We start from the raw sequence: 27,474 nt of genomic DNA, 5'->3' as shown, positions 1-27,474 counted from the left end.
ACAGACCAAATGGCAGTAACTCCGAAGGTCCATCCTAGCAGATCTAAGACATTGGAAACCCTTCATTGTTTCTTAAGTGGTTCACATTAATGCCATAAAAATCAATGTCATCCCATGGGCCATATATCTTTTTCCAGTCCCTGCCTACTCATATCACCCAAGATTATAACACTCACATACAACAGGGCATTCACTCTTTTATCCAGAATGGGAAGCAGCCAAAAGATCTGCAACTCTTCCCTAGAGAAAGCGGTAGACTGGTCTGCCCTAATATTCTCTAGCACTATTTGGCCGCCCACTTACATGTCTTGGGTGGTCCGCTAGAGTGTGAAAAATGGGGTCCACATGGATCTGGCAGTGGCCTGCCGGACAATCCGGGTTCTAGCATGGCTATGCCAGCACGCTCGACTGTGCAGCACCTATAGGTATGTGTGTGTGTGTGTATATATGTCTATGTTGGTAGCACAAAAACAGTCTGAACAGCTATGCCCACTAGAACAGTGCTCAACATATAGGACAGATTGGGAATAATGGAGGGGCTTAGTATCTTCTCCTCCCCCTCAGTCTGATTGCATGCAAATTTGATCTTTGTGGGAGCCTCCATAACATTTTTTGACCAATGTAAGGCTGATTACCATCACCCTGAAACGACCAGGCTGGAGTATCGCCAGCTGTATCATTGAGTGTTGCACCCCTCTAATTATTATAGGGCTACCATATTGTATATTCCATCTGAAAAATGACTGCAAACATGACGGTTCTAAGGGACTAATTTCCAACATATACCGGACCATTCAACACTCCACACCCCCTCAAACCCACAGATTTCAAACTTTCTTGCAGACTTCCAATATAGAGGGCATTTCGTCTAAGCAATAGGAAACCCTTTGGTGAGACTCCTAAAACTTACCGCAGTTTATCCCACAGGTAAATGGCTTACAAGATCATGGTTCAATGGTATTATACACCAGCTTACTTGTCCAGCATATACCCATCAACATCTTCCCTCTGCCATCAGTGTGTGCTAGTAGTGGGATATACTTACCACCTCCGATGCTCCTGCAGCCTCATTACCACATATTGGAAAGTGATTCTGGAACAAGGTCACCATAGGGGAACCATTCCCTGCCTCTTACCACCACAGTTACACTAGGTGTGCAATACCTTGCCTTGAAAGCAATAACCCACGCTGACTGGAAGCTTATTAGCCACATACTGAATGCTGCACAGCTGGTATTAATATAGTTGAAAAATACAACTGCCCTCCCAATAATTTAATGTTTCACCGCCCATGGGAGGGGATGGTGATGCAACAACTTTTCCACAACTTACCTCACATAGAAGTTACATTTCATTAGATTTGGCAACCGCTGATCTGCTATCTCACCCACTTGGAGTTCACCTGTTTCAACCCAGCAGAGCTTGGAGCATTTCAGCTTTTTAATAACTTTTAATCCATGCTTAGCTTCAATCGAAAGGCCATGTCCCCCCATCTACCATGAGCGTCAATCCTGCGTTCTCTATTTCAAGACTTTGCTTATATTGTGAAGCTGTATGTTAACAACATTGACCTGCAAACCTATGACGATCCCCCACCCCTCAAATGGGACTGGAGACACTGGTAGATGTTTCGCATGGGTGCCAGAAAATTAGGACTTTGTGTAGTGTTTGTTAGGACCTGCTCTGCAGTCAACAGCTAACACTTGACAGTTTTCATGCTGGCTTCGGTGTCTCACAGAGCCTCCACCTCTTAATGGTGTCCCACTGCCTATATCTGGAAGCATTTGAAGGCATGTTGGATTATGGTTCTATTCCTCTATCATCCATGGAAACTAGGGTCACCTCTGCCTGTCACCCCCAAAAGTAACTGTGACTACCTCCATCACGATCACTACACTAGACAACCCAGGTGTCTGCCCACAGGTAGAGGGGTGTGCCCTTATGGGACATTTGCGTTTACCCTTGTTGTGCCCATATTTGTAGCACACTGTACATTGGGGTGCAACCATCCTTTTACTATGGTTAAGGAAGCCATTTCAGAGAGTAAGCCTTTATTTTAGGTTTTTCTCCTCCGTCTTTATTTTGTTGGAAACCCTGAGCACCTGTGGATGTCACCACAATATACCTTATTTAATCTTTAAACTTAAATATATTTTGGAACTGATGAACATTCACCTTTAGGAAAGAGAATTCATTTTAATACCTGTGTACTAATTAATAGGCTTTTAACTGAAAAAATTATTAAACATACATTTTTTTAAACCCAAATTTAACACTTTTAGGGACAAAGTGCAAATAATATTATGGTAACGGGAGATGAAATTGTATTAATACCCAGGCATAAATTTTAATTCCAGAGTACTAATTACTAGGGACACGATTACGATGTCAGACACCGCTATTACGATGAGACCGCACCATGCACGGTCACATTCTCCGGTTTCTCTATGGGAGCTTGTGTTACACCCGTAAACCGAGCATAACACAAACTCCCAATCAGAGATTGTATTAATCCCTGCACTCCTTGGCAGGAACCTCAAGGTGGAGAAGCAAGGGCAACGGGGCCCCCAAACTCGCTTTCCATCAGGCTTCCCACGTCAGAAAGACTGTGGGAAAACAAGAATCCTAATACTGAAGGTGGAAACGCCTTCCTATGGGACTACAGGCCGGTCTCCGAATGGCCAATGGGTTCCTAGAGCCTGTCTCAATTCAGCTGTAATGACCAGCCAGTTTCAATTCTGACCGGCTGCATTGTAATCAGCTGGTCAGAAATAAAACAGGCGATATCGTCGTAAAGCCTCTGACCTAAGGTTGGAGGGTATATGATAGAGTTCGTCATATGCCCCTTGGTCTTTAAATACATTTAATTTTAGCATTACACTTCAATAATTTAATTGCACTACTATATTCACCTTTAGTGACAGGATATAAGGGATATAGGGGTAATGGGCGGGGTAGTACATTAATACCCAGGTAATACTTAATTTTTACATACTAACTGAAATTTATTTTAAGGGCAAAAATGAATACAACAGTGAGATTTTAACAGACATTTAAATATTAAACCACAATCATTATGAATAAATAATAATTACAGCGAAACACCTTATTTTAGAGTGAGCAACAGGAAACAAATAAACACCACTTTTCTTTATTTCTTTGAAATTAGATGATGAATTGAAAATTTGCAAAAAAAACATATATGTACACCTTAAGTAAAAAACCAAGCCTTTATTGCAATAAAAAAAAATCTTTAAAAAATGGCAGTAGTTTCCAATGCATTTACATTATTTTAAATGTTGAAAATGGACCTTTTTCCGTTGTTACGCAAAGCCAGACTCTCTTTGTCAGTGATGACGAGGAAAATCACCTTGTAGTTGCATATTCAAAAATGATTGACACACCCAAGACAGTATAAAGGAAATCCACAATTCACTTTTCAAATGTTTACAGTAATCCTTTCACTTTTGTACAAAAAGGGTGCTACAATTGGTAGATAAATATGAAATTAAACTTTTACTTTTAAAACCAGAACAATGAGCACAACAAATATTTATATTATTTCAAACACATTAAGATTCTACCTCCTACGTATCATGATATTTCTATTCGATCCACTAAGAGCATAATGGGGTTATACTTCTGCATTTAATACTCCAAAGATCATTAATAACTACATTGAAAGCCTTATTGCTTTAGTAAGGTTGCCTCTTCTGTTTGAAAGCATTGTAAATGTATCCATCTGAAGAATTAAATACATAGTACCTGCTGGGAAAAGGGAACAAATAAAACAAAAATATGTTAGACAGTTTGCTTATTAGGCATAACAAAAGTTTTAGCTTTGCTAACTAAGGGCCTGATTACAAGTCTGGCGGTCTTGCGGTGGCACGGGAGGAGGGTGAGGGATGGGGACGGTTCACTGTACTGCAGATTACAACTTACAAAGTCGTAATGGCGCCGGTGGAACACAAGCTGCGCCAGGGAACAGTGGCGGTGGTGCTGCAGCGCCACAACGCAATATACTGAGCAGGGACTGGCGCAGTCCGAGGCAGCATATTTTTTAGTTCTTGCACCACCAGCATTTTCATGGCACAGGCCCACCATGAAAAAGCTGGTGCTGCTAGTACTACAGGGTGTACATTTGGGGGGCAAAACATGTCCCCCCCCCCCTGTATTTCCCACAGTTCCAGCACAGCATGGAAGTCAACGCCCATGCATTGCTGGAACTTTTTGGCAGTTCCTATTGGGGTGCATCACCATGGAAAAGGCCAAAGAACTGCCGACCATATTACGAGCTGCACATTTGCAACTCGTAATACGGTCGGCGGTGCTTGTGCAGCAGAGGCTGCATTATGCCGTTGCTGCTGCGCTAAAGTTGTAATCAGGCCCCTAGTCATGTTGAGGATTTTTTTTTGGAAAGGCCTGTATTAAAGTGCCCCTTTTGGACATGGCTAGCCCCATGATTTGCATGATATCTGATGCATCTTTGACTGAAGAGCACTGGGTTTCTGCTAACCAGGTGCCACAGTGCCGGTATTATTTCCCAAAAATGTATGTAAATGCTTAATTGTGCCACAATTGGCAAGGTCCTTTGCACCTCTGTAAGGGCTATCTTTTGGTATGTAGGGCATGGGTCCTGAGGAAGGCCCCTTATAGCTGCAGCATGTATTGTGCCGCTCTAAGGTAACTGGGTCTCTGAATTTACACAATAAATTACTTGCTAAACTCACGCATGTGCACAACACAGCAGTCCACTGTATAGAACGGCTCTCCATAGCTGCTGCTGGTGAATCCGCGTACTAATTTACATGCCTAGACGCACTAGCGTACCAGATTGCAGTTAGCATTCTAGTCACCGGCCGCTTTCCAGGGTTTTTTAACTATACTGTCAATACAAACCACTGCCAGGTTACCTGACCAGCACGTCACACTCGAACTAAAGAGACCCACTCTGGTGGGAACTTAAGCCCGACTGAGTTTTGCATGAAGTACGTTTTTCCTCCCTTCTCCGCCCCTGTCCCCGCTAAGTCCAGACATCTATTGCATGGATACCTTTTTTTTTCCCAAACATTTTTATTGGCATTTATTTTAATATACATCCATAATTGTATAGTTCAGCAATTAGTGATATATCACTATACAGCACTTATTTGGCATATAGAATATATAAAATCGTCCTGTACTAACTTTATTTACATTTCGAAGAAGCCACAGAGCAGGTTATCCATTAAAGTTCTTACACATGAATCATAGTCTCATATGTTAGTCTTATTTTGCCTGAAACTTTACGGTTATTGTATACTATCACATATTATATGCCAGTCTGTAAATATCTCACAGATTTAATAAAAAAACTATACAACTCGTGAATCATACTATGTAATTAACTAACTGTGCAGTGGGGCCAAGGGTTGTGTATTTGCTAATACGTTAAGCAGGGTGTGTGGGGCATGGGAGGCGGGGGCCGGGTGAGCGCTAGACCACAAGTGGGTCATTATCCACATGTCGGGCCGTAAGTTCACAGTGTCCCCAAGTTTTATGTGTGAGCTGGGCAGTGTGTGCAGTCCCTATCTGGCCATTGTCGTGTGGTATATCAGGGTCTGTTTGCAGTAGTGTTTTTATGAAGGTCAACTCAGTGTTTTCATTTAGGCGTCATACCTTTGGTCATCCTCCTCGCCGCTCGTATGTGTTCCCTCTTCGCTCCCCCCCTATGTCGCACCTGTCTCGGTCTGTGTTTTCCCATGCCTCCAGTATCTTTCCGGAGGTCGGCAAGGGTGAGTTGCCACAATCCAAGCACCTTTTACCTCGTCAGTACTATGATTTCTGCCCCCGCCCAATGGGTTACATCGTGTTTCCAGGCTTCCATTGCTGGTCCATGTACGAATTCCCAGGCCAGTGCTATTCTTCTCCAGGCTAAGACCAGGGTTAAATCTAGGAATCGGTTTCCCAATTTCCTTTTAGGAGAACAGGGAAAGAGCCCCAACAGGAACACTCCCATTGAAGGTTAAAGTATGCGCCCCACAGCTGCACACATGAGTTGTATTGTTTCCTCCCAGAACTAGCGTAGTGGGCCACAATCCCAAGTCATGTATAAAAAGTCTGCGTCTGCACAGTCGCATATTTGCCATTTGTATCCAGTGTCTCCAAAGGCAAGCTGAAGTTTGTGAGGTGTCATGTTTATGTAATTGAACTGTGTGTACTTCAATCTAGTATTGCGTAACAATTTCTTAGGGTATGGCAACATTTTGGACCATTCTGGGTCTGTGATGTGTCTATCCAGAGCAGTCTCTCAACAGGTGCGCAGTTTCGTTAGGGTTGTGCAGACCATCTCCAGTTGCGATGTATAGAACCATTTTACCTGGTGTCTTGCAGTGCCTAATGTAAGGACAGAGTGTAATATCGAGTGTGATTTAAGCTTCTGTTGGCTCCCTCCCATAGTCCTCAAAAGGTGCGCAGTATTATCTCATAGGTTAAGATTTGGCCTGTTAGTAGGTCGTAGCTCTCAAGTAGGTCTTCAAATGGAGCCAGGGTTGCTTGCTGGTAGCAATGCCCCACCAGTTATGGTCTGGCATTATTACAGGGCTTCAACATTGCTGGGGTTAGTATCTGCTTGGTGTTCCCGTGGGTGAGGCCCACCAGGGGCAGGGCCGGGGTATATAGGGGAGATTTTCATTCTTTAAAGAGGCAGCGTTTCCAGCAGCGTAGAGCCGTGGTCTGCAGCAGGGATAGATGAGATGGTGTTGTCCGCGTCTAGCATCTTTGCCAGCATCAGATACGTACGGATCCCTTGGTCAGTGCCTACTGTGCCCATATCTGCCAACCACTGCACCAGCCACTGGAGTGGAGAATCTAAAAAGTAGAGCTCGAATTTAAGCACTCAGAGTCCTCCCTCCGCGGGTGGGCGTTGTAGGATCGACAGGGCTACCGCCTCCTCCCTTTTTACCATATCATATCTCGCAGTAGAGCATCTAGTTGTCCAAACGACGAAGCAGGAACGGTTATGGGGAGATTGCTGAAAAAGTACAGCAGGCGAGACAGCATGACCATTTCTGCAAGGGAAACCCAGGCCATGATCGGCAGTTGTAGAGTGCACCAGAAGGAAACATTTGATCTCGGAGACCGGAGGGCCATGCCAAGATTACCTTCACGTAAGTAGTCCATCGAGTGGAAGACCGGAATCCCCAGATGACTGAAGGTTGTGGGGGCCCAGTAATGCCCACCATAAAATCGAATGGGTGAATCACATTGGCAGAGATGGGGAAGAGTTAAGTTTTGCCACGGTTAACTTTGAGGCCAGACTGCAATCCAAACTGCTCTATCAGGCGCAGTGCAGTATTGGTACACACCATTGCGTCACTGAGGTATATCAATAAGTCATCTACGTACAGGGAGATATTATGAGTGTTACCCCCTAATGGGATGCCTAGTCCCTCCCCGCCTTGGTGGAAAGATGCTGCCAATGGTTCCATTGACAGTGCAAACAACAGAGGTGACAATGGGTATCCCTTTTGTGTTCCTCGGAAGATCTCATACTGTGGGACAGTTTTCCCTGTCTGTATCCTAGCTGTGGGACGTTCATAAAGCACCCTCACCCAGTTTACCCAGGTTTCCCCCAGGCCCATGTGTCTAATAGTTTCAAGCAAGTAGTCCCATTGCATGAGGTTGAAGGCCTTCTCGAGATCTATCAACAAGAAGGCTGCATGCTGTAAATAACAAGTATCTGCATGGAACAGCATCAAGTACATCCTTCGCAGGCTGTATGATGTGTATCTGGCCAGAATAAATCCATTCTTGTCAGCGAGAACCAGGGTCGGCACGTGGGGTAGGAGGAAGAGCGCCAGGGTTTTACCAACGATCTTGAAATCCATGTTTAACATAGAAAGTGCCCAGAAGTCTTCGACTTATGCCACCTGTTTAGGCTTTTTGGGGAGGGGGGATGACCAGCACATCGCCTGTGGTCTCTGGCAGGCATCAAAGTTTCAGGGATTCTGCGTAGAGCTTCTCCAATTGCGGCAGAAGCTGTGCAGTGTAAGTTGAGTCGAATTCGTCCGGGAGACAGTCAGGTCCAGGGGTCTTTCCTCACAGCCCGGATCTCGGAGACTGTCAGAAGCCCTACCAGCATGTCAATTATGTGGTCATCAAGGATTTGGGGGCACAGCAACTTCAGGAATTCCTTCTGTATATGAGGGGAGGTGCCTTAGTGATGAATAGTAGTCACAAAATAAGGCATGAAGGGCCTACGGACCATAAAATGGGTCGCCCTCAGGAGGTATAATTTGCGTTTGGGGATCCCCGCGTCTCCGGCTAAAATAGCCAAGCCACAACCTACCCAACCCCCAAACTACTTCTTGCACCTAGGTGAGGTAACTCCTAAAGTCGTGACACAGCTGTCGGTCAAGAGCTTGATATGACGTGCATGTTTGAGGGAGTTGGATGTGTCTACTCTAGTTCCTTGTTAGTTTTCCTGTCTATGTAGGTCACCTTCTTAGGTGTCCACTTTCCAGGTGAAGTTCCCTCTGGGCTCCCACTGTTTCCCCCACACATTTCACCCTCTGTCCTACCTTGAAAGCCTCCCACTCTATCAGTGTATTGGAGGCAGTCTGTCTGTTGCTGTCGAAGTAGAAGTCTATAGCTGTGTCTATGGTCGCTCTGAAACAAGTATATTAAAGACCCAGAGTGTTCAACCGCCACATTGGAATTGGCGGGCGGTGTTCCTCCGGCTGGACTGCTAGCAAAAGGGGACTATGGTCAGAAAGCGTCCGCCCCAAATATTCTGTGTGTTACTAAGCGACTCAGGCCCAGTGTACCCAAGAAGAAGTTCAGTTTTGTTTGCAAGTGATGTAAGGGCGAGTAATGAGTAGTCTCGGTCTCTGGCATGTCCTCCAGTGTCCTCTCCAATCTTGGAACACCGCCGCAGTTTTATGTATTTGGGCACTCGGCAGTGGGGGGTGAGAGCAATCTAGAACCATGTCAGCAACACAATTGAAGCCCCCTCCCAGTAGTACGCTTGGGGTTAGCACCGCAGTCAAGGAGCATGAAAGCCTACGGAGGAACTGCACTTGATCTTGATTAAGGGCATGTATACTACCCAATGTGAGTTCCTGTCCATAAATTCTGCACTTCAGCACTACATATCTACCCTCTCTACCAAACAGTACGTGCAAGGGTTCGAATGGTATGCCAGTTCTGATCAAAATCAATGGCCCTCTCGCGTATGCAGAATAAGAGGTTGCAAATACCTGCCCTCTCCATCGTCTGCGCAGCTTCTCACCCTACCCACAGGTAGTGTGTGTTTCCTGGAGGAGTTCAATCTGCACCCCCTCATGCGCAGATATCTATGTATATTGTGATGCTTGACGGTAGAGCCCATTCGACTAATGTTCTATGTTACACATTATAGTGTAAGCCTTTCCATGGGCATTGTAAGAATAGAGGCATCCAGGTCTGCCTCCCCTCCCCCCACACACAGAGGCGATGGGCCAGGGCCCCACTTGCACATAAAAACCCAAAACATGGATATGAAAACTAAAATTCCCACAAACCAAAACTCCCTTCTCCCCGGAGCAGCCTGGCAACGGCCAGCCGCCCAACCTACAGGCCAATTGTCCAAGACTTCGGCAGGCTCCATCCATGGGTGGGTGGAGCTTTCCACAGGGGCAGGCTATTGATGGACAAACCACTGTTTATTTCACGAAGTCCTGTGTCCGACGTAGCCAATGCCAGTCCATGCATTCAACGTTTCCAGCAGTAGTGTCCTTTGTCATGGTGATACGATTCATGATGTCTTCTCCTTTTGGACCCCTAATGTGGAGGTTCTTCTTGGCTATAGGTCATCACCTGTTCTAGCGGTAACATCTGGCATTATGGCACTATTTGCTTCGTAATTGTCCGAATCTGAGCTATCATTTCATTTGAGGGATCTAGTTCCGGGCTCTGAGACAGTCAGTTGGTTTCATGAGGTCAGCCACCGCTTGTAGGGCTGCAGCTCTCCTTCACAGTTTGGGGTGGGCTCGGTCTTTTTGGTGGTTTCCGTCTTGAATGGGTCTGTGTTCTTTCCTGGTTACGCTATAGTTAGTGGGCGCTCAAAGACTGTACCTGGGTCTTTATCACCTTTGTAGGATTCAAACCATTCCCAGGCTGAAAAAGTAATTTTTCCCATCTAGTATTATACGAAGACGAGCTGGGAACTTCAGAGTATTGTAAGCCTTCATCTCAAAGTGGTTTTTTTTGCCAAATATGAGGCTGATCTTCTCTGTAGTTCAGTGGCGTAGTCGGAGAAACTTGAGACCCAGGAGTTGTCCACGGTGAATGGGCCATCCGTACGTGTCTTCTGCAGTAGGATGTCGATCTTTATAGTGCAGGGGTTTCGCTACCACTGCGTGTGCTGGGCGCCCCGAAGCCGGGGGGTGGTGGGGGAGCGAGGGGGGGTGTGGGGGGCGAGGAGGGACCCTGTGCAAGGTAGGTTTGGTGTCCACTATCGCTTCCAGGATTTTAGTTAGTCACCCTTGTACTGGGTCGGCCATTGATGGCGTTGCCTCCGAGACCTGTGGAGGGTCTGCACCTTTATACGCCTTCGTACTGGGTTTACCCATGTTAGGGTCTTATCGTGTACTTAAGAGTGTCATCAGCGGGGCTAATCTCCAGGCACCAAGGGGGTGGTTGTCGACCACGGGGGGGAAGGGGCAATAACTCCAAACAAACAAAATGTATAGTTGTCCCCAAGGGCTTATGCGAGTGGACGTGCCCCTAACAATTCAAGCTGACCCTCCTCCGCGGTGTATCCGAGGCAGGGCTAGATCTCTGTCCTCTGAGCCCACCCCCCAGTTCCACAGGTTGTGGGGGTCATGATGGAGATCGAGGTTGAGCAGTATGGGAGGCGCAGGCCTGCCCCTCCAAGCCACGCATGGGGTTGGATGAGTACTCTCACATTCCAGTTACTAGGTCCAATGAGGAACACCGCTGCATTTCCCCACTAGTGGCGTCCAGTGATTTTTCCAGCTTGCAGGCCCCAGTATCTTGCATCTCCCTGATTTTGTGGAGGGCTGTCAGGTCTTGCCTCCCTCCACCTGGGCAAAATTGTCAACTGGGCGGTGAGGTTTGAAGTCTCTAGTGCAGACCACCTCACCCGCCCCAAGTCCTACTTTCGTTACGAGGTGTTTGGGGCAGGGCTCAACTTCTCACTCAGTTGAGGGTTGCAGACAAGTACAGGACTCTCCCCTCAGGCAGATCGGACTGATGCAGTTTTGGGCAGTTGTGCGGCTCCCCAAGGTGCATCACCTTTTTCCGGTGCAGGCGGTGTCGCAGGAGCTAATCAAGTGGCTAATCTCTCCTCCCTCCCGTCGCAGATCCGGTGGTACGCACCAGCAGCAGGCCTCAGCCCTCCGCTCCCAAACTGGTTCTGGGACGGTGACCAATTCAGGCTCCCAACACTCACGGCCTGATCTTCGGCAAAGCGTGTGGTTCACGGGATCCAGGCAGTCAGCTCAGCAGTCCTTCAGGCCCTCAACAAGACACGACCTCATGTTACCAGCAGGGAGGGAGGGCCACATCTCTACATCCACACATCACTGCCACTATATTGCGATCAGTGGCGACGGGGCAGATGAAGCCTCGTAATAATGCGTCTCTTCCTCTCGCCTTGAATCAAAGCGTCTCAATTGATGCAGCAGACTTTCCCCTTCCTGCGCCACCGTTTCAATCTCGGGCGTTGCGGGCTAGGGCTTGATTACGGCATTAAAGTTGTTGGGCCGGCGCGGAGCTACTGGCTCACACGTCACCATTCGTGGCTCCCAAAACACGCCTCCAACCATCTATTGCATGGATACTTAAACTGAAAGTTTCGATCCGTAATTCAACTAGTTGCGGCAGAATTAGCTTCAGAAATAGGTGTGTTAAACCTTATCCGTGAGGATTAGCACAATGGCACTCTAATTGGTAACGCGACGGGTAGATGACTACTCAACGCTCATGCCGGTTTTGATAACCTTTAAGTGTTCAATTACAATTAACAGCCTCATTACGATGTCAGGCGTAAAGCCGCCTCCCAACAGTTGGATTCCCCTATACAGTGTCAGAAACCTTCCGACCACTTACAATGTTCACGGTGGGATTTCAAACCAAATGGTCTTTCCGAATCGGTTATGATCAGCTCTCGGAGCATTCATGTCGGTCAGACCCGCATCATACAACCCTACAGACTGCATTTCCAGATGAGCAATAACGATGTTGGCTTCAAACAGCATGTCTGAGTCGGGCCGACACGAAAAGGCTGTGGTAAAGTGACTAGTAGGGCCACCCTCATCCTGAGTCCTCCGGTTTGGAGTCAAGGGGGTAGACAAGGAACCCCCCTGTAAAATAATGCAGTGTGGTCACCGCCACAGGGTGCAAGGTTTTCTGCAAACACCCATTTTCCCCATAAAGGCACCTGTGCTGTTGGTAGGAACACAGGCTGCCATTTAAGTCAATGTGAGTCCTTCCAAACGGTGTTCGGAAGCATAATAATCAGTCAGGCGTAACAGCTAACCACGAGTCGGTTGGAACCGTATCCGACAAGAAGTCAGGTGGTTTACTTTCCGACCGAGATCGTAATGTGGCCCCAAGTAATAAATCAAATAAATTATTTTAAATTTAGCTGCTAAATAAACTTCCCACCTTGTTCTCCTACAACCACAAAAACACCAAACATACAATGTAAAAAGTGCAAATAGAATTTTGCAAATTATCACTAAATTGAACATTTTAATAAAGATTAATTACCAAATAGTTATTTAACTACCTGCCAAGCCATTTTGACCTACAAACTAAACCTGCCGCTAAAATGTACCTTTAAAAATATGATAGTTACACAATTTACATTTTATTCAATTAAATAATCAAGAATAACTTAACTTCGCACCCAAAATCTCCAACACAACCCACATCTAATATAATTTAAAAAATATATTCAAAAATGAAGACATACTCGAATTAACAGAATAACACGGCTAAACTACAAAGTAGCCAACTAGCACTGGAAAAAAAACGTTGCGCGTCGAAGGCGCGGAAAAAAAGGAACTGACGTCATCACGCTGACATGGGCTTCTTATGGCTCCGGTGACGTCGATCGGAGTCGCGAGCGGAGCCGATGCATTGTGACGTCGCCCACGTCGACGTGGAGTGCTGGGAAAGAAAAGTTCCGTGGAATGCTGGCGCAGGGGATATTCACAAGGTGAGGAATCCACTGGCAGATGTATCCATCAGAATCACTATTACAATACAGGCACAATTACGAATCCTGGTGGATCAACGCTCACCAGGCACCACACCTAATCACTAGGCGAGGTGAGGGGGCAGCGACAGCGACACTAGCGGAGCTGCTTGGGCAGAGGGCAGAGTCCCTGAACAGGAGTTCAGAGGTCTTGCCTGGTTCCTTCATGGCCCCTCTTGTTGCCACTGCTTCTTTCGGGTTCATGGGGCATCGGTGACAGCCTCCTCTTCTGTCCTGGCCTGCTGGTTCCATGTTTGGTGTCCGGTTGTTTGGTTTACCAGGTTGCCAGGCTTGGTTGCCCTCCTGGTCCGGTTGGTCTTCTCTCGGCTCTTTTTCTAGCTTGGCTGCCTGCATCCCATGGGTTTTTCCTGCATGCAGTACCCCATTTCTTTTCCTTCTGTGGGGTGGTTTCTGCCTGGATGAGATTGGCGTCTGTTTTTCTGCTGTCCTGCAAGGTCCCTCTGGCTGTGTGCCTAGTCTGGGGTGGCCAGTGTGCACCTGTCCTGTGGCTGGTTGGTTGCCGTGGGTAATCCTGCTGGGGGCTTGCCTTTCCTTCTAGTGGGTGTGTTGGATTGTTCGGGTCTCCCGTCTTTTCCTCCAAACTAGTTTGTAGTGCCTCCCTGCTCCCGTACCCTGGCAGGCCCCCTTGGTTCTGCCGGCTTTGGGTCAGGGGAGGGACATTTGCCGTTGGCACTTGGGTCTTCGTTCCTGCTTCTTTTTGCTGGTTAAGTTCCTGCACGTCCCCGTTGGTCCATGTCTTCTGCGTTTTTTGGGGGGTCCGCTGTGATCTCTGAGCCTTTCTGGTTCCTGGCGACCGGGCTATATCCTGTGATCACCTGGGTGTGGGTTGCCCTAGGGGCTGTTCAGGCGCCTCTTTTACATAGTTTACCGCTTTGGTTTGTGGATGTGGGGGGGTTGCTCTGCGGTTTACTTGACCTCCGGGCCTCTTGGTGGCTTCTCTCTCTAGGACTTGTTCCAGGGTTCGGTTTCAGTGGGATGTGAGTCTGGTTTTCTGGTGCCTCCGGCCTGTCCTGTTCCTTTAGTCCCTCTGTTATTGGAGTTGGTGGTGGGTCTGGAATCTCCGAGTCCGTTGGTGACTGTGGCCTTGTGGTTTCTTTTTTCCTGGTGCCCTCTCGGGTGTTTCCCAAGTGGGCGTCTTGCAGATGGAGCATGGTGGACGATGGTGCCTTGGTCTCTCGGCTTTGGTCGCCTCTTCTGTGAGAGTGCCTTTTGGGGGTCTGTCTGGTCTTACGGTGCTCTGCGTCGACTGTTGGCTGGGACGTGGTGTGCTCGTGGTTCCTTTCTGTTTCTCTGGCACTCCGGCTGGACTTTAGGGGCTTAGCGGTCCTAATGCTGGGGTCTGTTGATCAGTCTGGGTCTGTTGTACCGGTCCTTTTGTTGCGTTTATCTGTGGGTGTTGCACCTTCTGGTTCTGCTGGCTTTCTTCCTTTTGTTTTCGGGTTGCCTTTTGTGTCGGCTTGCAGGCTCGGGGGTCCTCGGCTCGTTATCTGTGGGTCATCTTCTTTCCTGTGTTTGAGGCCGGGCGTACCTCCGTGATTCGGTCCACAGTGTTGGGACTGGCCTATCTTTTCTGTTTGTTTGCCCTTAATTTGGGCATCTTTTGTGGTGCTCTGGGATGATGCTTGGACCGTTGGCCTGTTTTTTTCCTTAGCTTGGTATGGCTCATTGCGTAATGGAGATAAGCAAGAGGGACGTGGAGGTAATATTACTTACCGGTAATTACATTACTCCTAGTCCTGCTCTCGCTTATCTCCACTGCGGCTCACCCTTCCTCCTGGTGGCCCGGCCAACTGGCTATGTTGGCTTGGTACATACAGGTATTGTGTACTGGCCGATGTCTTTTTATATTGGTAGGGGAGTGTGTCTACGAGGCACACGGGCCTGATTGCATAATAGAGATAAATGGGAGTAGGACTAGGTGTAACGTGGTTACCGGCAGGAAATATAAGCATTTTCACTATTATCGTATTTATTGGAGGGAGATTTAAAAAAAAAAAATAATAATAAATGCGTTGCGTAAAGTGGGAATTGTACGTTTAACTATTTTTATTATAATAGTTTGCATAGTTTTAAATACATTTTAGTGTGAATAGTATATGTATTAAATGTTATATTTTATTACATATTTTTTCAATTGGTTTTTTTTATTCAAAATTATGATAATTTTATTTATTGTTTTTTCATGAGTGAAATATCTTTTACCAAATTTTTAAAAAGTTGTTTTGTTTTTTAATTAGAATGGTGTTTTAGTAAAGATTTTATTAGTATATGTATTTTTTTAGAATATATAATTTTTGAAATTGATATAAATTAAAATTATTAGTTTAAAAAATTATATATTTATTAATGTGTTTCACTTTGTTGAATGTTATTATTTAACTTATTTTTTAAAAGTACATAAAATAAATAATATTAAGTATAATGCTAGTAATTACATAAATTTTTTTTGTTGATATTTCTGTACTTCAGATTATGAACATAGGATGAGAATATTTTTGTAATCGATATGTTGGTTGCAATATTTATGTATCGCAATATTTTGCGGTCGATATTCTGTCAGCGAACCCTCACCAGGGCAGATATGACCAACCGGCTGATGAAACTTTGGTCCTGATCCCTCAAACGTGTCACGTACGAAATGGGTCCCACGGAAATGCATTACAAGTATCTGTATGCAGTAAATGTTATTCGTCTCATAGGAAAGCATTACACGTAAAGACGCAATATATTTTATGTTTGACTTACCTGCTAAAATCAATAACACAGAAAGTACATACCTATATACGAAGTTTGTGGTATCTAAATTGATATAAATGCTTAGCAATAACCTCTGATAAGCCTAAACTTCCCACCCACACTGCCACAAAATAGAGCATGTAGTGGTCGTCATTTGAGCCCTGTAAAGCAAGAAGGGTCATCTTAACTCTACATAGTATACCTTACTTGGGTGCACTATATAGAGATCCAGGTTCCTACAATGCCAAATCAAAATAGGTTTAATATTTTCCTAATATTGACTTGTAGATTAATTAAGGCTCTTCACAAGGAGGAGAGAGCATGTCCGACTTCAAAAGCACCATAGGTAACACATCCAGAACCTTACGACGCCTGTGCGACACACCTGACTCAGCCAGAATAATGGCCCCTTCTTCAATAGTGATTTTCCATGTAATTTCCAAAGCACAATTCCTTGATTTAATGATGGCTAGACCATGAGTAGACATTGTGTCCAAGACCTAATAGTAGTACAGAAATACTAGGTCTATTTGATTTTTAATTTTTTTTTACATAGTCTAAGGAACAGCCCTGGACACTGATCATGTTGTCCTGTGGAGTGTGTTATTAACCCCCTATGTAGTTATCCAGATGTCCTGGAACCCATCCTTGTTTGGCTGTACTTACACTGAAACCCTTTAAAACGTTTTGAACATCTGAATCCTTGGATGAACACGAAAAACATGCAAAGTATATTTGTAACATTATTATTACTATACCACTAATCTACTTCAAGATGAAGTCCTTGAATGTGCTCCTTAATGCAAAAGAGAAAATCTTTTACAAAATGTAGAAAAAAATAATGCGTTAACACTGTACATTGGGTAATGAGTTTTACAATTAAGGGGCCGATTCCGATCCGGGTCGGACAGCAATCCGACCGAGACAGATCCGGAGTGTTTTCCAAAAGAGCCGGGGTCCTGCAGTCCGACCGAGCAAGTACGATGCGGCCGTATGCTGTCGGACTAGGTTCAGTCGAACTCCCATAGAAGTCAAAGGGAGCCGGTCGTACATGGGCTCCCATTGACTGAATGGGTACGTCGCGGACAAGTGCGCCCCCTAAAGTGGGTACGCGTCGGTGCCATCCGAACCGTACATGCCTGTGTTAGGGAGACCCATAGGTCTCCCCCTGTGTCCGAGTTGTAAGTCTGCGGGTGACGGGGGGGGTCCGTCGCGGACCCCCGAAGTCCATCTCCGGGAGCTATTGCAAGCCGGACGCTCATACTCGATCTGGCTGTCCGAATCGAGCATCATACTAGCTCAGTCGTGAAACGTCTCCATTGCACGCCACGGTTTGCTTGTGACCATGTTGTACCGAGCGGTTCGGAACCGGAAAAGATTCGGACGGAGATTTCGCGCTTGTTCGCATCGTACTTCGACCCGTGTATGACTCGGACTGAAAATCAGCCTCCGAATCGGATTCGTTAATGCCGTAACCCGATTCGGTGCCCTTCCGACCGAGATCGGAATCGGCCCCTAAGTGGTATACCATATACAGAGCAAGCATCTGCCAACATCCAACTTTTTAAATAGGACCACACTCTGCTCTGGAGATTTTTCTAAATATACACTAGCGAAAAGCAAAAATACTGCTGTTCAGTTTCATATTGTCATGGGAACCCTAGGTCGTTTGGGCAGGTCATATGGTGCCGAGCCAGAACATCGTGCTAAAAATATTGTTGGTCAAGAATATCGAAAGAAAAATATTGTGATGCACAATATCAATTTTGTGTATTTAATATAAATGTAAAACATATCGAAGTGTTTAATATAGTTTGCAGAAATATAGATGTTAAAAATGTCAATTTTTGTATTAATGTTATGTATTTTAGTAAATATGTTATGTTTGTGATGCATGTATTTTTTGTATAAGAATTGTTTGTATTTTTATTATTTGTGTTATGGTGAGAAGAGTGGGAAGTAGTTTATTTTTAATTGATAAATTAATTAGTTAACTATTTTGAATTAATTAGTAATTAATTATGGTAATTGTGCAATTAATGTTAGGGGTGTTGTGGTGTTTATAGGTGTAAATGATGAGAAGAGTGAGAAGTAATTTATTTTTAAATTTCGGAATCAATAATTAGTTTAAAAAAAATTAATAAGTAATTTTGGTAATTGTTTAATTTATTTTCGGTGTGTTGTGCATATTATAGTGTTAAAGAATGTGCATTCAACAAATGTGTATTAATCTTTTTTTATACTAATTTGTAAAATCATAATTAATTACGTTCAAATTTGAAAACCAAAAAAACATTTAAAACATAAATTTATTTATTTTGTTCCCTACCATATAACACCACCACCACTTTCCCTATTGTTGCACTCACTGGAGTGAGAATAGTAATTTTTACCCCTCTGCTATCCAACACTTTCCCTACTGTTGCACTCGCTGGAGTGGGAATAATAATGTTTACCCCTCCGCTATCCAACATTTTCCCTACTGTTGCACTCTTTGGAGTTGGAATAGTAATTTTTTCCCTTCCACTATCCAACACTTTCCCTACTGTTGCACTCACTGTAATGGGAATAGTAAGTTTTACCCCTGTGTTTTCAAACACTTTTCCTACTGTTGCAGTCACTGGAGTGGGAATAGTAATTTTTACCCCTCCGCTATCCAACATTTTCCCTACTGTTGTATTTATTTTACTGTGAAATGTATGTTGTAATTATTTTTATAATAGTTAAATGTTAGAATTACTTATAAAATGGTATGTTTAAATTTTAAATTGATATAATTAATTTTATGTTTATGTAATTTAAAAGTTTACAAATTCAATAAAGATAATTGTTAAATTATTTTTAAGTAAATATATGTATAAGTTATTGTTTGTGTGTTTATATTTTTTAAATTAATTTTATTTGTAATATTTAGTTAAAATGTCAATTAAATTTAATTAGTTTGGTTAAAAATAACATTCGTATTTAATACATTATATTTTTGGTTATATATATTTAAAAAAAATCTATATTATTTACATCTATATTTTTGTACTTACCTGTTCAAGTTTTGGGTAGTCGATATTTTGGTATTCAATATTTTTACTGCGATATGTTACATCGATATTTTAACAGTGAACCGGTCATATTCTTCCTCCTTGGACCTTTCTGTAGTTTTCAGCTCCCTATGCAACAGCTTAAACATTCCGACATATAATCCCTGCCAGATCTTTTCTGTGGTGGACAACAGATTGTGTGCCCCCATCTGTTTTGTCACCATGTATGAAAACTTTTTTCAAATCCTTTCTTTCTTTGAACTCCGCTATTTTGACCGTACCTTTCTACCTCTCATCACAATCTGTTCCACAGCATCAGTTCCCGTGTTTGACCTTGCCCCCTCGTTGTTCTCTTGCTGACTTACCTGTCCGTGCACAAGATCCTCCATCTCTTTGTACAGCATCCTTTTTTTGCGTACCTTCTTCCTTTGTATCAGAGCTTCGCTCCTCCGTGCCTAACCCAGTGTCCTTAACATACCAGTACATCTGTAGACATGTTGTTTACTACTTTCCATTCTCAGCCTCCACCACAATTGAAAACATAACAGTGGCAGAGAAAGTGGCACTTACATCCTCACCTGGCATTAAAGTCAGTACCCGCTCCGTAGTCTGCTGCCTTGCTTCTGTTGCCTTGCCAGTAGAAGTCACCTGCCCGCCAACCTTGTGTCAGTGGATCTGGACAATACTGTGTCTTAAACCTGTTAAACACTAGGTGGACACTGATTAACAAATCCAGCCCCCAGCACCCACTGACCTTCCTGCCCCTTGCTGCCACCACGTCTGTGACGCCTTATCAATTACATGACTGCCCAAGACCTCGTCCTCCTCCAGGCTATCCTTCTCATAGTCAAAGTCCATACAACCCACCAATTCATTTTCCTGGTCTCAAGATGGCCGCTTTCTAGGTGAGCTCCGTATGCAATCGTAACTATCCGGCAGGAATCCGGCAACATCCAAGCAACAAATTACATGCTCGCTGCCGCTCTGTAAAGCACTTGAGGTTCATTGCCCATCGGCATGCTCATCGTGTCTGTCCGAGTTGCTGGTGGACGGGGCTGCGCTGCGGCCTCCAAGGGCCTAGTGAAGACGAGTGCTGCAGTCTATTACCGGCTGAGACGTGGCAGCACGGACACCAGTAGTCTCAGGGCCTGTGGCCCGTACTGACCTCCGCTGGTGAGCGGAGCACATACCTTGCTCGGATGGCATCCTTGGGGCTGGCGGCATCTGGCTCGTTGCTGACCGGTCTGGGCACGGACAAGCTGCTTGTGCGGCGAGGTGTGGTACGCTTCTGCATGGCTGCCCTGTAGCCCAAAACCGCAACCTTGTGCCCACATTGGACGTGAGCGATCTTTGTGCCCAACCGGTGGACGGCGGGTGGTGCTGGGTCCTGGTTGTCAGCGGCTGGGCAATATCCACGACGTTGCCCGGATGGAGCACGCTCCTGCTGGCAGACAGGAAGTGCACTGCAAACACCGGTGGACGGCCCCCAGCCGCCTCTCTGACAGCAATTGCAGCGATAGCAATTTGGGCCCTGTTATACTGGTTCCAGATTGCTGGGGGAGGCCTGGTGAGACTGCTAGGGATCGGTGAGGGGAGACTTAAATTGCTGGCCGGCGGATGAGGGACATGTTTAGACGTTATCGCTGCACACAGAGGGCCTTGTTACTCTGTCCTGTCTGGCACCAGAAGATAGATTAGGGAGTTCCCATGCCCACTATCAACTGCTACGATCTACTAACGACTCAGGGATTGGGCTTTCCCCCTATGGTTTTCTCCTGTTTGTATCCCTGCTGTGCTACCCGTGTAGGCTTTTACTAAGCAGAGGACTCTTGCCTGGACCTGAATATTGAGCGGATTGATTTGTGGACCCTTGCTGACGTGGGCAGAGTACTACGAGACTGTGAGCCTTGTGGCAGCTGTGGTGGGGCTTGGACATTTAAAGACTATGGGCAAGATGGACAAATCACAGTCTAAGCTGCAGTTTGAGCAGCGCAAGTCGAAACAGAGGGATATAGGCGCTGACAAGTCTCCCGATGTGCAGAGTGATAACACCGAGGAGTCTGAAGGTGATATCCATCAAATTTGGAGGGCAAGACAGAAAAGCTGGTCTACGATAAATGGCAAAAGTGACTCTCTGGCCTACCGGATGGACCGCATGTCTGAGCATAGTGAGCGCCTAAATATGGCGGAGAGACTGGTGTTCGAAACTGAAGACGCTGAGATGGAAACAATTAATGCCCAGAAACAGATGGGGGAGCTCATTACCGTCCTGCAGGACAAGGGAGAGGATTTGGAGGCTAGATCAAGGAGATGTAATATCCGCATCACAGGCCTTCCTGAATCTCCAGCAATGGGCAATATGGAGGCATTAGTTGAGCAGCCCTTGGTGACACTCCTGGGTCGCGACACATTTTCAGCCATATTTGTCGTGCCCAAGGCTCCCTGGGTCCTAGGAAACCGCCTGGTGCTCCCCCACATCCTGTTATTGCTAAATTATTGAACTAAAGGGACAGGGATGCTGCGTTGAGGCAAGCTAGAGAGAGACTCGATATACAATTTGAGGGTTCCTCGATCTTGCTTTTCCCAGACTTCACCATGAGGGTGCATGAGGAAAGACAACAGTTTGCTCCCTTGATGAGTTGCCTATGGGAGCATAATTGAGGGTCATCGTGGATGGCGGATCAAAGATTTTCACTGACCCAAAGTCACTGCAGAAGGCCAACAAGGAGTACATCAAGACTGATGGACGGAGAAGAGACACTGAGGAGCTGGCCGGGGCGTTTGGGTTGATATGGAGGGGCAAGTATAACACGGTTGTCCTCTGGTTTTCTTACATTTCTCTGAACAGGTATGTAACATATGGACTGTTTGAAGTGCACTAGAGGTGATTCATGGATGCCTGCTGCCCAGAGTTTGAGGGGATAACTTCAGATGCTTGTTTGGGGATGCGGTCAGCTTTGATGGAGATCGACATTGAGACTTTAGATCTGCCGCAGCTTGCGAATGGTCCTCTCTGGCCTGGCAGGAAGGCCTCTGAGTTGGTGACAGTGAGACTACCTCAACTTTTAGGGGATCCAGTTAACTGTTGCTCGATGGGTGTATAAACAGTGTTCAAATGGCCACGTCTTATTTCTGACTTTGTGGATTTCCAAGCGGTGAGCTGGTAACAGTATGCATACAGTACTTACATAATTCTATAACAATGCACTGTTATATGAGAGAGGGTTGGAGACACATGGATCCTATAGATAGTGCAGATCTAGTTAATGTAACTTGAAATGACGCAGAGCCAGGGCAATAGAGCTCGCTTCCTCACATGGAACATTTGGGGCCTTAATGATTTTAGAAAGACGCGAAAGGTGATATCTTATCTTACTAGGCACGAGATTGATATCGCCTTATTACAGGAGACCCATTTGCCCATAGATAGTAAAATGCTTACACTTAGGCGTTTACATGGTACCTTTCATGCGGCGGGGTTCACTACGCATGCCATGGGGGTGCTCACCTGGGTCAACCCCAGATCAGGTATACATTTGGAGGTGCTTGAGGCAGACCCAAGGGGGCAGGTTTGTGATCTCTAGCTGTCTAGGGCAGGGAGCTGACATACTTATAGTTAAGATCAATGGACATAACTACGATAATCACCAATTCTATCACAACTTGTTTGGGGGTCTGGAAGGGGAGTCCTCTCTAACGCAAATATGGTGTGGGGATCTCAACTGCGTGCTGGGCCAGGCATTGGACCGATCCTGGGGCCCTGCTCGTTGCCCTTCAGCTGCGGATAGTGATTACTGATGTGGCAACTCAGTTGAATATGCTGGATGTCTGGCAGACATTCTCACCGGCTGCCGGGGGCTTTATCCACTACTCAGCCCTGCATGACCTCCATACCAGAATGGATTATTGGTTGGTCGCTAGAACTTTGTATCCTCAGATTTGCGCCTGGTTGACTCACCCCCACTCCTTTTCAGATCACTCACCAATAATGCTGGACATAGAGAGACCTGAGAAGAGGCCTGCTCCCTTCACATGGCAGTTTCCGCCATACTCGTTGTTAGACAGGGTCTTCAAATCCGAGATGGCTGCGGACATAGAGAGCTTCTTTGAAACAAATATTGGCTCTGTTCGCCAGTTTTATACAGTATGGGAGACTTTAAAAGTCTATATACAGGGGATAGCCATGTCCAAGCGTCCTGGGGTCCTCTGTTCTCTTAGAGGGAGACTGGCTGCGAGTAAGTGCCCTCTTTCTGCATGGTTGTCCCCACTTTTTCTGAATAGATGATGTGCTTTGACTGAGTGTGCCCTGGGCTCCTGCTAATCAGGTACCCAGGGACTATGTTCTTTCCCTAAAACTGCATTGAAGCCTAAACCCAATTGGCATCTCTGGCCAAAGGTCAGCCCCTGGTAAATGGTACCACAGGTACCCAGGGCACTGTGACCAGAGAAGGCCTCTAAAGGCTGCAGCACTTATTGTGCCACCCTTAGAGGTCCTGTACCATTTCACTCACACACTGCCTTTGCAGGCTGTGTGTTTTGGTGCAGAACAAAGTGAAGAGTCAACATGACACACTTCTCTTTGTGCCATGCCTGCAACCCACTGCTCTGGCATAGGTCATGCTCCCCTCTAGCTGGGTGGACTATACCAGTGGTGAGGATACAGGTGCATGAGCCATGTCCCCCTACAGTGTCTAAGTCCATTCTTAGATGTTGTAAGTGCAGTGCTGCCATTAAGAGTATATGGTGCTGGGAGTTTGTCATTATGAACTCCAAAACGCCATAATGGCCACACTGTAAACTGAAAAGTTTGGTATCAAACTTCTCAGCACATTAAGCACACGCGGATGCCAGTGTGGGACTGAATGAAAAATGCACACAGAGGGCATCTTAGAGATGCCCACTGAAAACTAACCTACCACTAGTGTTTCAGCTGCCACCACCAAACATGTTTCTGGACCCCTGTGGCAAGAGCTTACTGCTCTCTGGGGCCTGAAACAATGTACATCCTGGGACGAGGTACAAAGCTTCCTCCCCCAGGATTGGCAGGGTTCACGAAGAGGAAGCGTCAAAGGCTTACCGCCTTTGTAAGCTTCCCTAGGCCACTTGCTGCTCTCAGCAACTGGCCCCCAGTGGTTTAGAACCCCACTTTGGGCGGGAAAACCGGCAGGAACAACAAGTGAGGAGAGAGGTGTGCCCACCTCTGCCAACTTCACCCCTCAGGTGGGGGAAGCGAGGTGAAGCACAAATCTCAGTCCATGCCATCCTGCAGATGGGGGGACCCAGCTAACCAGGGATAGGCCTATGCCCCCTCCCACTGTAGGGTAGCATAATAGGGGCAGTACCCACCACAGGGAAGGGAGCCATTGGTCGCAACCTTTTTAACAAACTGTAACGCCCCTGAATCTAGTATTTAGGGGCACTCCTGAACCTTGCTTCCTCAAACAAGATGAAACTACAAGAAGAAGAAGAAGAAGAAGGACTGAACATCCGTGCAGAACCTCACAAGTGGAAGACGCCCACTGACTTGGCCCCAGCCCTACCGGCCTGTCTCCCCCTCGAACCTGCTCCTGCAAAATCCTGTTGTGTCCTGCAGCCAGCAACCTTGAAAACCCCGGAGGACCTACCTGCCTTCAACCACAAAGACTTTGTCTCCCCTGAACACCGGATTTGTTAACCTGCAATCTCTGGCATCGGCCGGAAATTGAGAATTCGCACAAGTTTGCACCCGCCGTACACGGCCGGAGCTCGAGTGGGCAAACAGCACGAGGTGGTCCCCCTGGTGATCCTGACCCGAGATCCAGTGATGCCCGACTTGCCTCAAGCCTCCAGCCGACGCCTGCAACCTAAATCCAAAAGGACCCCTCAACCGCGACCAGGAGCTGGTACGAAGATCCTACCCCAAAAGGGACCCCAAAAGGCAACCCAGCAACCGACGCCACGTGGCCTTGGGTGGCCCAACCAACGGTGCTTAGCCAACCCCCAATTTACCTTTTGAAGTGGTGGTCGCACCCAGAAGACCTTCTTCCCTGCAGTGCCTTTTCAAACCGGAGGTTCCCCATAGCAAACAACAGGGTGCCTGACGTCGAAACAGCACCCTGCACCCGGCCACCCTAGTGCCGCTGAGGGTGCACCTTTGTTTCCCCATTTGCCCTGAGCTAAAGTTCAGGAGCTTTGCTCACACAGCCAACTGGCCTGCTAGCCAGCAGCCACCAACCGGAGAACCCCCATCCCCCATTGGATAATATTGTGCCTCAGCACTCTTAACCCGGCCGCCCTAGTGCCGCTGAGGGTGTAACGAGAGTGAATCCTTGACCCTGGGGGAACCCTTGTTCTAACCCAGAAGCTCAACTCCAAAGACCGATTACTTACCTGGTAACCATTAACTTAATTTCTCTCCATAGGAACCTATTTACTGTTTTTCTCTGAAAAATGTTCCAAGTGTGGAGTTGAATTGTATGGAAACCTGAAAAATAACAATTGTGCAAAACTGACTTAACTTACTTTTTCTCTTGGAAATGTCCCAGTGTGATAGCTAGGCATATCACAGGGAGTAGAAAACAATCTAAAAAGAAATCTGAAAGTAACGTAAAAATAACTTGCCTGTAATTTTAACTGCAAGATCAATACAAAGTATATGTGCAGCAGTTCACAGTATTGCATAACCATTAATTCAAACTGTAACCATTCCAAAGTACATTTGCAACGGCATTTCAAACTGTATATTTACTGCAAAGTAATTATCAACTTACCTGTGCCAGGCTTACTTGGTTCTAGGAAATAAAATAACAAAGAGTAATTTTATACAAAACCAATTGGTCTGAAGTTCAGTCTTTGAATTAATTTGCTTACTGGGTGTGTGCAACAAATGCTTAACATGGTGCTCTGATAATGCCTTCCTGCTTGACCACACTACCACAAATAGAGAGTGAGGTGCTATCTAACTTTACCTCTGCCTACCTTTGTGGTTCAACTGGACTCTGTGCACACTATAACTCACTTTGGTATAGTATATACAGAGCCAGTTTCCTACACTGGCTAGCCTTGAGAATCGTTTGGTTGATCGAGATAGAGCAGGAGGCCTTGGTGAGTTGGGATGCTCGGGTAGCGGAATAATTAAATTCATTGGAGGAGTACCACGAAATCGCTGACAGCAAGGTTAAACACATGGGGAAATACGCAGTTGCCAAAACATATGGGGAGGGGAAAGGCCGGGCTCAGTGTAAGAAGCTGTGCTGAGAGATTGGTGTGAGTCGGGCTGTGTGTCTGAGTTGCGTGCAGAGTGGCGAGCTACTGAGAGACCCAACAGCAATAGCAGATAAGTGTGATCAGTACTGTTCCTATCTGTACCACTCTAGAGTGACTGCTGATGATGCAGCGATCAAAGAATACTTAGAACATATTTGGATGCCCTGGTTGACTGATGAGCATAAGGAGCACCTAATGAGGCCGTTAGATGCCGGTGAAGTGCTTGCTGCGCTAAATGCAATGTGTGCTGGAAGCACCCCAGGGCAAGATGGCCTTACTGTTGCTTTCTTTAAGGAGTTGCTTACTCCACACCGGATTACTCTTTTTGAGGAGATAGGGGGTGGGGGGAATGCCCCCTCAACGAGGGAAGCCTTAACAGTTACATTATTAAAGCCAGACAAACTCCCTAATGAATGTTCATCCTTTAGGCCCCGGTCACTTTTTAATGTGGATACCAAGCTCTTCGCTAAAATCTTAGCTAACCAGCTGGCCCGCTGGTTGCTTTCTTTGTTGGTCCGGAACAATCAGGGTTTGTCCCAGGGCATACCTCGACATACAATCTACCGACTGAGTTTGGAACAATACAGCATATTAAGCCGGAAACCAAAGCTGCTGCATATTAAGCCAGAAACCAAAGCTGCTGAGGTCTCTCGACGCAGTGAAATCCTTTCATGCAGGTAGTGTTGAGGCGGGCCCCGGAATTGGAATTAAATTATTTTGTGGAACAAGGTTCACATGCGTACCACTGGGTACACCAGTGGCCTCCCACATGTACAGATTGAAATGGTTGCGGCTGGGCCCCCTCCTCTCTCATTGTTGTTGTTTCAGGCGAGCTGGTATTTTGGACTCCGTTAATTCGGGTACTCATGCATGTCAAAATTTGTTAAAAAGGCAGGCGGCCACTATCTTGTATTTCCCTTCAACCCCGCTGGAGTGATGCCATTGGCTGCCAGCATACCGTGAAAGAGAGGTGGTCCAAGCACTGGTATCAATTAACATTGTTAAAATTGGGGAGCTACTTTCTGAAGGCACGGCTAGAGGATGAGCTGATAATGAGGCGGAAGTGCATGTTCACACACCGCTTGTGAAGTTTCACTTTCACAGGGTGAGGCATGCCATTCGCAGAACACTTGGGGAGGACATGACGGAACTGCCCAAGATAGCCTCCTTTTCTTTCCTTCTGTGTACGGA

General features: G+C 46.1%; 1 long non-coding RNA gene across 1 annotated transcript in view; it reads right to left on the bottom strand.

The window, feature by feature from the left end:
* Positions 1-3,078: 3,078 nt before the first annotated feature.
* The window catches only part of LOC146812632 (uncharacterized), a 51,971-nt gene continuing 27,575 nt past the window's right edge, over positions 3,079-27,474 (bottom strand). The window contains exon 3 of the long non-coding RNA XR_014966879.1: positions 3,079-3,768. This is a non-coding gene — a long non-coding RNA (uncharacterized LOC146812632). The remainder of the gene's footprint in view (positions 3,769-27,474) is intronic.

The sequence above is a fragment of the Triturus cristatus genome, chromosome 7 (genome assembly GCF_964204655.1).
Source record: "Triturus cristatus chromosome 7, aTriCri1.1, whole genome shotgun sequence".
Lineage (NCBI taxonomy): Eukaryota > Metazoa > Chordata > Amphibia > Caudata > Salamandridae > Triturus > Triturus cristatus.
Note: the sequence above shows the minus strand (reverse complement) of the source record. Positions and strands in the feature narration are given on the sequence as shown.